The following is a 9061-nucleotide window of genomic DNA, read 5'->3' as shown; positions in this document are numbered from 1 at the left end:
AAACCTCCTCTGTACCCTCTCCAAAGCCTCCACGTCCTTCTGGTAGTGTGGCGACCAGAATTGCACGCAATATTCTAAGTGTGGCCCAACTAAGGTTCTGTACAGCTGCAACATGACTTGCCAATTTTTATACTCTATACCCAGACTGATGAAGGCAAGCATGCGGTATGCCTTCTTGACTACCTTATCCACCTGCGTTGCCACTTTCAGTGACCTTTGCCTTGGGTGGGTCCACGTTGATCCATTACATTCAGAATCACCTCCTTGAAATAACTCCATAGTACAACTACAGTAACCACACAGAAACTGCTTCAAACACTCCTCCACATTTTATCTGTTCTGACTGTCAGCACCTCCAGCTCTTTGGTTTAAGTGGAACCCATCAGGTTTGTATAGGCTCCTTCTATTCTGAAAGCTGTAGCACTGGTTCAGGGAATTCAGCCCTGTTTCTCTACTCTAAAGGCTCAGCCATGCTTGATCTGCGTGGTATTTTGCTTTTATTGCAACCTTACAAGACCTCCAATCCTCTGGAAAACGATGGTCAGACCTTCCACTATTTTTTCCCTGGCTTCATTCAACAGCCTGGGGTACATTTCATCTGGTCCTGGTGATTTATCCACATTCAAGGATGCTCATCCCATTAAGACTTCCTCTCTCCTTAACTTATCATGTCCAATACTTCACACTCCTCCTCCTTCATAACAATATCTGCATCACCCCCTCATTTGAGAAGACAGTAATGTATTCATTAAGGATATTGGCAACATCTTCCATCCCGATACAAAGGTTACATTTTTGATGTTTTCTGTGCCCTGCTGTTTGCTCAGTTGCCTCTTACTCTAATGTTTTGATGCAACATCTTTGGGTCCATTGTTATTTTGCTTTTCCATGTTCTTTCCTGTTCTCTCTTTGCTCTTCACCTCTGCTCCCAAACGCCTCCAGAGCAGTCAAAACACAAGGTGTCAGAAGTGGGATTTGAACCCACGTCTCCAATGGAGACTGCGACCTAAACGCAGCGCCTTAGACCGCTCGGCCATCCTGACCGCCTACTGGCTATCATTAATGCTAAGGAAATTATTCATTCTTTGTGAAAGTATTTGTGAGATTGTGGAAATGTCTGGAAGAGGAAAGACCAGCGGGAAAGCTCGGGCCAAGGCCATTTCTCGCTCCTCCCGGACTGGACTGCAGTTCCCGGTGGGCCGTGTTCACAGGCTCCTGAGAAAGGCTAACTATGCTGAGCGTGTGGGTGCTGGAGCCCCGGTCTGTCTGGCTGCTGTGCTCGAGTATCTGACCGCTGAAATCCTCGAGCTGGCCGGGAACGCGGCCCGGGACAACAAGAAGACCCGCATCATCCCCAGACACCTGCAGCTGGCCGTCCGCAACGACGAGGAGCTCAACAAGCTGCTGGGAGGGGTGACTATCGCTCAGGGCGGGGTGCTGCCGAATATCCAGGCCGTGCTGCTGCCCAAGAAAACCAGCGCTCAGAGCTCCCAGAAAAGGTAAAGCGGCCAAAATGTCATCTAATAAACCAAAGGCTCTTTTCAGAGCCACCCACAGTCTCTGTGAAAGGGCTGGTTACTGTCAGGAGGGAGTCAGTGATGGAGTTATTGTAACAGTGGATTGACCTGTTTCACATCTGTCCAGGTGTGTTTTCAGTTCCCTCTCTGGATTTCGCTCTGTTTCTCTGCTCACACATCTCCCCCTCTCGTTAAGTGAAGAAGTGAACTACAGGGTGTCAGAATCAACAATTTAATAAATCCCGCTGCCTTCGATTTGATAAATCCCGAGATTATCCCGGTACATTAACGGGAACTGGTTCGGAGCTGATGAATTAATTTAATAATGGAAGTGTCCGGGTTAATTCTCTGTTTTTCATTTGGACAGTTTGAATTGTGTTTTTTTTTTCTCTCCGGTGATCTGAGCGCCGCTTCTCAATGAGAATCTGCTCCCAGAACAGAGTAAATGCAGGAAGAAAGAAGCCATTCTCGGGCTGTGTGTTTCTCTCCCAACCTGATCTGTTTAGACCGCACTGTTCCCAGAGGACGGAATCAGTGAGAGTTGTGCACACACAGGAGCTGAGTCCACTGCAGCGCTTGAATATGTGCCTTCTCCCCGGCCCTCCCTATTCTCCGGACACAACGTTGTTTGTTCCCTCGGCGGCGGGGTAGAGTCGGGGATTCTCTCCCCGCAGTGTCAGTGGCTGCAGCCCCGGAGAACTGGTGGTTTCAGTCAGAGTGACCGAGCTACCTTACAGGACTCTCCCCCTGAATTTGTGAACTGAGACTACACCGAACACATCCCCAGTTAGAGTGAGGGCCGGACATCCTTCTGTTTTATTACAGAGAGTGGGGAAAGGGCTGGGTGGAGGGGAGTCACCAGGGATCCTGGATTTGCTCCAAATCATTTCCATGTGGAATCTGCAGGCGGGGCCGGGACAGGGATCATTTGATCAGGGGATCAGCTCTTTCCTGAGAGATGTGGGTGGCTCTGAGAAGAGCCTTTGTGTTCAGATGTTTACAAGTTTCCCGCGCTCTTTCACTTATTTCCAGACCCTGCTTTCTGAGCCTTCGCTGCTTTCGGCTTGACCTTGCTCTTCCATGTCTGCACTTTCTTCAGCGCCTTTCCGCCCACCGCACTCTTGCCTTTTTTGACCTTCTTCGCAGGAGACTTTTTCTGAAGCACTGCTTTCTTCACCGCCTTATTTGGCGTTGCCGCCGCCTTGCTGCTCGTTTTCTTGGCTGTTACTTTCTTTGTTGTCACTTTCTTGGCTGCTGGTTTCTTCACCAATGATTTCTTGTCTGCTGGTTTCTAACGAAGGAGTTATTGTCTGCTGGTTTCTTCACTAAAGATTTCTTGGCTGCTGATTTCTTCACTAAAGATTTATTGTCTACTGGTGTATTCACTAAAGATTTCTTAGCTGCTGGTTTCTTCACTAAAGATTTCTTGTCTGCTGGTTTCTTCACTAAAGATTTCTTGGCTGCTGGTTTCTTCAAGAAAGATTTCTTGTCTGCTAGTTTCTTCATGAAAGATTTCTTGTCTGCTGGTTTCTTCACTAAAGATTTCTTATCTGCTGGTTTCTTCACTAAAGATTTCTTGGCTGCTGGTGTCTTCGCTAAAGATTTCTTGGTTGCTGGTTTCTTCACTAAAGATTTCTTGTCTGCTGGTTTCTTCACTAAAGATTTCTTGTCTGCTATTTTCTTCACCTTCTTTCCCACTTTTCCCTGGGTTTTCCTTCTTGCTGATTTTGAAGGAGCCAGAGGCTCCCTGTCCCTTGCTCTGCACCAGGGAGCCTTTGTTCACATTCCTCTTGATACTTTGCTTGATCTGGGTCCTGAGCTTCTCCACATCGACACCGCTGCTACCCAGAGCCTTCTTTATGGCGGCCAGGGACATCCCCTTGCGATCGCTGAAAGCCGGCACAATCTTGAGGATCTGTTCGCCCAACGGGAGACCGGCTGGCTTGTTCCGGGGAGCCGCCTTCTTCTTCTTGGGGGTCTTGACTTGGGCGGCGGCGGCGGCTGGAGGAGCCGTTTGGGCTGCTGCACTATCGGACATGTCCGGGACTCTGCACAAATTCTCACTGTCAGTGTGAACTGGGTTAGAAATGAAGCCGGTGATGGTGGCACAGAGCAACTTCAAGGAAGAGAGAGGATGGGGCGGAGACAAGCTGCTGTCAGCTCTCGGCTCCTGCTGTCTCTCTGTGTTTCTCTCTCCTCACAAACTCTCCAATTCCATTGAAATTCAGAGACTCCAGACTTCCAGACTAGATCTTTCCTGTCTCTCACTCCAGTATGTTTGCTGTTGAAAAGCTTTCACTAGGATTGAGGACTCCATTTTCCATTTAACCTGGTTTTATTGCTGCACTGACCGCCCTCTCTCACCCCTCGCTGACATGTTCTCTACTTTTCAACTGAAATCTTGAAATTAAAAAAAATGATCCCGAATTCCCACTTTGGGGCTGAGCAGGGAGGAGGGCGGTTCTTTGACTGGAAAATCATTTGATTTTACACAAGAATGACTCTGAAATCCGGCGATGAGAGCGGACCCACAAACACAGTGGCTTCAGACTAACCCGCCCTCCCCTTTAATACAATCTCTCTTCCACAATATTCACATCTGCATATTCACAGGACAAACTGTTCCCTGAATGTAGAGTTCCCAGGACAGGTTTTCCCCTCCGCTCGGTCTGTGCTGCGGATTCTCGGGGGTGAGTTGTATTTTCTCAGCTCAGTCAGTGTTAAACAGTCTGGGGCCGGCGCTCCGAATATTGTCTGTGAACCAGAGTCCGCTACAAGAGCCAATCACAGTTGTGACTTTTTTTATTCGTTCATCGGATTTGGGTGTGAGTCCAGAACCAGGGGTCATAATCTAAGGATACGGGGTAAACCTTTCAGGTTGTCCTTTCTCTCTCTGCCGACACCCACCCCCGGTCTCCTCTCTCCCTCTTACTCTCCTCTCTCTCTCTCCCTCTCTCTGACAGTTGCTGAGAGCGAGAACTCTCAGCTTTATGGTTAGTCTTTTTTAAAAAATCGCAGCCGTCAGTTTCACAGCTGACAGGTGCTTTGAGCAGAGACAGCACTTCCGAAACTCGGACAAGCTCGGGTTTTTCTGGAGGGCTTTTAAATGAAATCAGAACTGCCGGAAAGCTCCGAACTTGTCCGAGGTTCTGAAACGTTCTCTCTGCTCTCAGGACCTGTCAGCTGTGAAACTGACGGCTGCGATTTGATTGAAAGTCAGACTGGTCTGGAAGAAGAAGCCAATGGGAAATTTCTCATCCCTGAAATTATCAGTCACGGACCGAACTGTTTTAACGTGGACACTGGTGTCCATGTACAGACATGTTGCCAACCCCTGTTCTTCACACAGACTTACCAATCACACACTGATCAACGCCAACAAATAATTTGACTTTTTTTATTGAAGACTGACAATACTATATACAATTTACAGGAGAGTATTACAGGCACATCTTACCGGGGATCATCCCATCTCCTACTCTGTCACATACTGTATGACATCACTTCCTGAAGTGATGATGCACACACGAGTTACCAATTCCTTGAAACAAAGAGTAGGCATAAATGGGCCATTTTCTCATTGGTAGGATGTGACTGGTGGAGTGCCACAAGGATCAGTGCTTGGGGTTCAATTATTTACTATCTATATTAATGACATGGAGGAGGGGGCAGAGTGTAATATATCCAAATTTGCTGATGATACAAAAATAGGTAGGGCATGTTGTCATGAAGACATAAGGAATCTCCAAGGGGATATAGATAGGTTGAGTGAGTGGGCAAAAACTTGGCAGATGGAGTTTAATGTAGGAAAGTGTGAGGTCATACACTTTGGTAGGAAGAATCAAAATGCAGACTATTATATAAATAGACAGAGACTCCAAAAAAGAGGGATCTGGATGTTCTTGTGATTGAAACACAAAAAGTTAGCATGCAGGTGCAGCAAGTAATTAAGAGGGCAAATGGAATTTTGGCCTTTATTGCTAGGGGGCTGGAGTTTAAAAATAGGGAAGTCTTGTTAAAGCTGTACAGGGTGTTGGTGAGGCCACACCTGGAGTGCTGTGTACAGTTTTGGTCCCCGTATTTAAGAAAGGATATATTGGCATTGGATACAGTCAAAAGAGATTCACTCGGCTGATTCCTGGGAGAAAGGGGTTGACTTATCAAGAATGGCTAACAAGTTAGGCCTTTATATATTAAAGTTTAGAAGAATAAGGGTGATCTTATTGAAATGTATAAGATTCTGAGGGGGCTTGACAGGGTAGATGTTTCCACTAGTGGGGGAATCTCAAACTAGGTGACATAGTTACAGAATAAGGGGACAGTCATTTAAAACTGAGATGCAAAGGAATTTCTTCTCTCAGAGGGTAGTGAATGTCTGGAATTCTCTAACCAGAGAGTTGTGGAGGCTAAATCACTGAAAGCATTTAAAGAGGTGGTAGATAGATTTTTGAAATATTGGGGAGTTGAGGGCTATGAGGAGCTGGCACGAAAGAGGAGTTGAGGTCCGGGGCAAATCATCCCTGATCTTGTTAAATGGTTGGGCAGGCTTTGGGGACTGAATGGCCTACTCCTGCTCCTATTTCTTATATTCTTATAAGGGGGCTACAAAGAGATGTAGATCGGTTAAGTGAGTGGGCAACAACCTGGCAAATGGAGTAAAATGTGGGAAAGTGTGAAATTGTCCACTTTGGTGGGAAGAATAAAAAAGAAGCATATTATCTAAATGGTGAGAGATTGCAGAGCCCGGAGATGCAGAGGGATCTGGGTGTCCTCGTGTATGAATCGCACAAGGTTAGTATGCAGGTACAGCACGTAATTAGGAAAGCTAATAGAATGCTCGTGTTTATCGCGAGGGGAATTGAATGCAAAAGTAGGGAGGTTATGCTTCAGCTATAAAGGGCATTGGTAAGACCACATCTGGAGTACTGTCTACAGAACTGGTCTCCTTATTTAAGGAAGGATGTGAATGCATTGGAGGCAGTTCAGAGAAGGTTTACTGGACAAATACCTGGAATGGTGGGCTGTCTTACAAGGAAAAATTGGACAGGCTTGGTTTGTATCCACCAGATTTTAGAAGAGTAAGAGGCAACTTGATTGAAACACATAAGATCCTGAGGGTCTTGACAGGGTGGATGTACAAAGGATGTTTACTCTTGTGGGAGAATCTAAAATTAGGGGTCACTGTTTAAAAATATGGGGTCGCCCATTTAAGACAGAGATGAGGAGAATTTTTTTGTCTTAGAGGGTTGTGAGTCTTTGCAGTTCTCTTCCTCAAAACGCAGTGGAAGCAGTGTCTTTGAATATTTTTAAGGCAGATGTAGATAGATTCTTGATAAGCAAGGGGGTGGTCAGGGGTAGCTGGAAATGTGGGTCATCAGTTCAGCTATGACATTATTGAATGGCGGAGCAGGCTGGAAGGGCCGAGTGGCCTACTCCTGCTCCTAATTCATATGTTCGTATGCTTGTATGTTTGTATAAAGCCCAAGATGCCATATATTTTACTACTACTCTCTCAATATGCCCTGCTACCTGCAAAGATCGATGCACATGCATCCCCAGCTCCCTCTGTCCCTGAACACTCTTTAGAACTGTGCCATTGAGGATACATTGCCTCTCCCTATTCCTTCTGTCAAAATGCATCACCTCACACTTAACAGTATTAAATTCCATCCGTCACCTCTCTGCTCATTCTGCTAGCCTATCTATGTCCTATTGCAGGCGGTTCATATCATCCTCACTGTTTGCCTCACCTCCAAGTTTGGTATTGTCAGCAAATTTTGAGATTCTGTTCCGTATTCCAAGATCCACATATTTTATACATAGCAAGAAAAGCAGTGATCCCAGCACTGACCCTCGGGGAACACCACTGTCGACCATCCCTTAGTCTGAAAAGAAACCATTTACTACAACTTGCTTGTATCTGCCCTTAATCCAATTTTTTAACCAATTGGACACTGACCCTCCTATTCCATGAGCCTCAATTTTGTTAACCAGCCTTTTATGTGATACCTTATCAAATGCTTTCGTAAAATCCATAGAAACAACATCCACTGCATTTCCTTCATCAAACTTCTCTGCTCCTTCATCAAAAAATTCAATTAGATTAGTGAAGCATGATCTGCCTTTTACAAATCCATGCTGGATATCCTTAATTAACTCAAACCTCTCTAAATGTCCATTGATATTTTCCCTGATTATCATTTCTGAAACCTTACCCAGCATTGATGTTAAATTAACTGGCATGGAGTTGCTTGGACTGTCCTTACACCCTTTCTTGAATAAGGGTGTCACTTGCCACTCTCCAATCCCCTTATCCAGGGAAGATTGGAAGATTATGGCAAGCCCTTCCTGGAGGAGTCTAGACATGCAAGGACTCAACTACCAGCAAGCGTAGAAAGCAAGACCCAGGCTCAGGGCCTTCAGTTTCCCCTGGAGGGAAGTCGGAGAGGCAGCGGATCCTGTGAGGAACCACAGTTCAGGAAAGATGAGAAGGTCATTATGAGGGGACAGAGGAGATTAAGTTCAAGGTTTCCCAGCTTATAAGCAAGTGCAGAGACAAGGAATGGTGCTGGGGCAAATAATAGGAAGCTGTGATCGGTTGGAAGGCAGGAGTGATTAAATGACAGAAGAGATGATGGTGCAAGGCAAAAGTCAGGGAAACAACAAGTAACATTTGGCCGGCACAGATACCAGGAGTGGGGTTTGAACACACACAGACATATATTCATTGGATTTCAAGTCCAACACCTTACCCACTCAGCCCTCCTGGTTCATTAACCCGTTGCTGAAAATGAAATTTAATGTGATCCGGGTGACATCTGGCCTTTTACAATATACAATTATGACTCCTCTCCCATGCTAAATTGGACCCTTCATTACTTATGAACCTCAATTGGATCACCCCTCAGTCTAGGTTTCTCTAAGATGTAGGGTTCCAACTCTTTTAGTCTAACTTGATAACGAAGATGTCTTACACTGGGAATTAGTTTAATGTCTCTCCTCTGTACCCTGTCAAAAGCCTCAATAGCACCCATCATGTGAGGAGACCAAGACTGGATACAATATTCCAAGTGAGGCCTGACCAAGGTTTCATAAAAGGACAAATTCGGGACATCTCAGATACTGAAGGAGTCCGTGTCCAGAAGCAGCAAGACCTGGACAACATTCAGGCTTGGCCTGCTAAGTGGCAAGTAACATTCACACCACATAAGTACCAGGCAATGACCATCTCCAACAAGAGAGAATGTAACCATCTCCCTTTGACGTTCAACAGCATTACCATCGCTGAATCCCCCCCACCATCAACATCCTGGGGGTAACCATAGACACAAGCTTAACTGGACCATTCATATAAATACTGTGGCACCAAAGGTAAAACAGACAGTGAGAATTCTGCAATGAATAATTCAGCTCTCGGTACGAGGTGAAATGCTCATTAGGAGAGCTGGAAAAATGGACTGGTCAGGTGTGCAGAAAAGTGGCAAATGGAATTCAACGTGGAGAAGTGTGAGGTGATGCCTTTGGTGAGGTCAAACACGGCAAAG

At 45.8% G+C, this 9061-nt stretch overlaps 1 non-coding gene across 1 annotated transcript; it reads right to left on the bottom strand.

Annotated features, from left to right (window-relative positions):
* Window positions 1-960: 960 nt before the first annotated feature.
* On the bottom strand, window positions 961-1043 carry trnal-uag (transfer RNA leucine (anticodon UAG)). The gene has a single exon. It is a non-coding gene; the product is annotated as a tRNA-Leu (tRNA).
* Window positions 1044-9061: the final 8018 nt, after the last annotated feature.

Source organism: Heterodontus francisci, unplaced genomic scaffold (genome assembly GCF_036365525.1).
Source record: "Heterodontus francisci isolate sHetFra1 unplaced genomic scaffold, sHetFra1.hap1 HAP1_SCAFFOLD_51_2, whole genome shotgun sequence".
In the NCBI taxonomy this organism is placed as follows: Eukaryota; Metazoa; Chordata; class Chondrichthyes; order Heterodontiformes; family Heterodontidae; genus Heterodontus; species Heterodontus francisci.
This window is presented reverse-complemented; position numbering and strand designations above follow the sequence as displayed.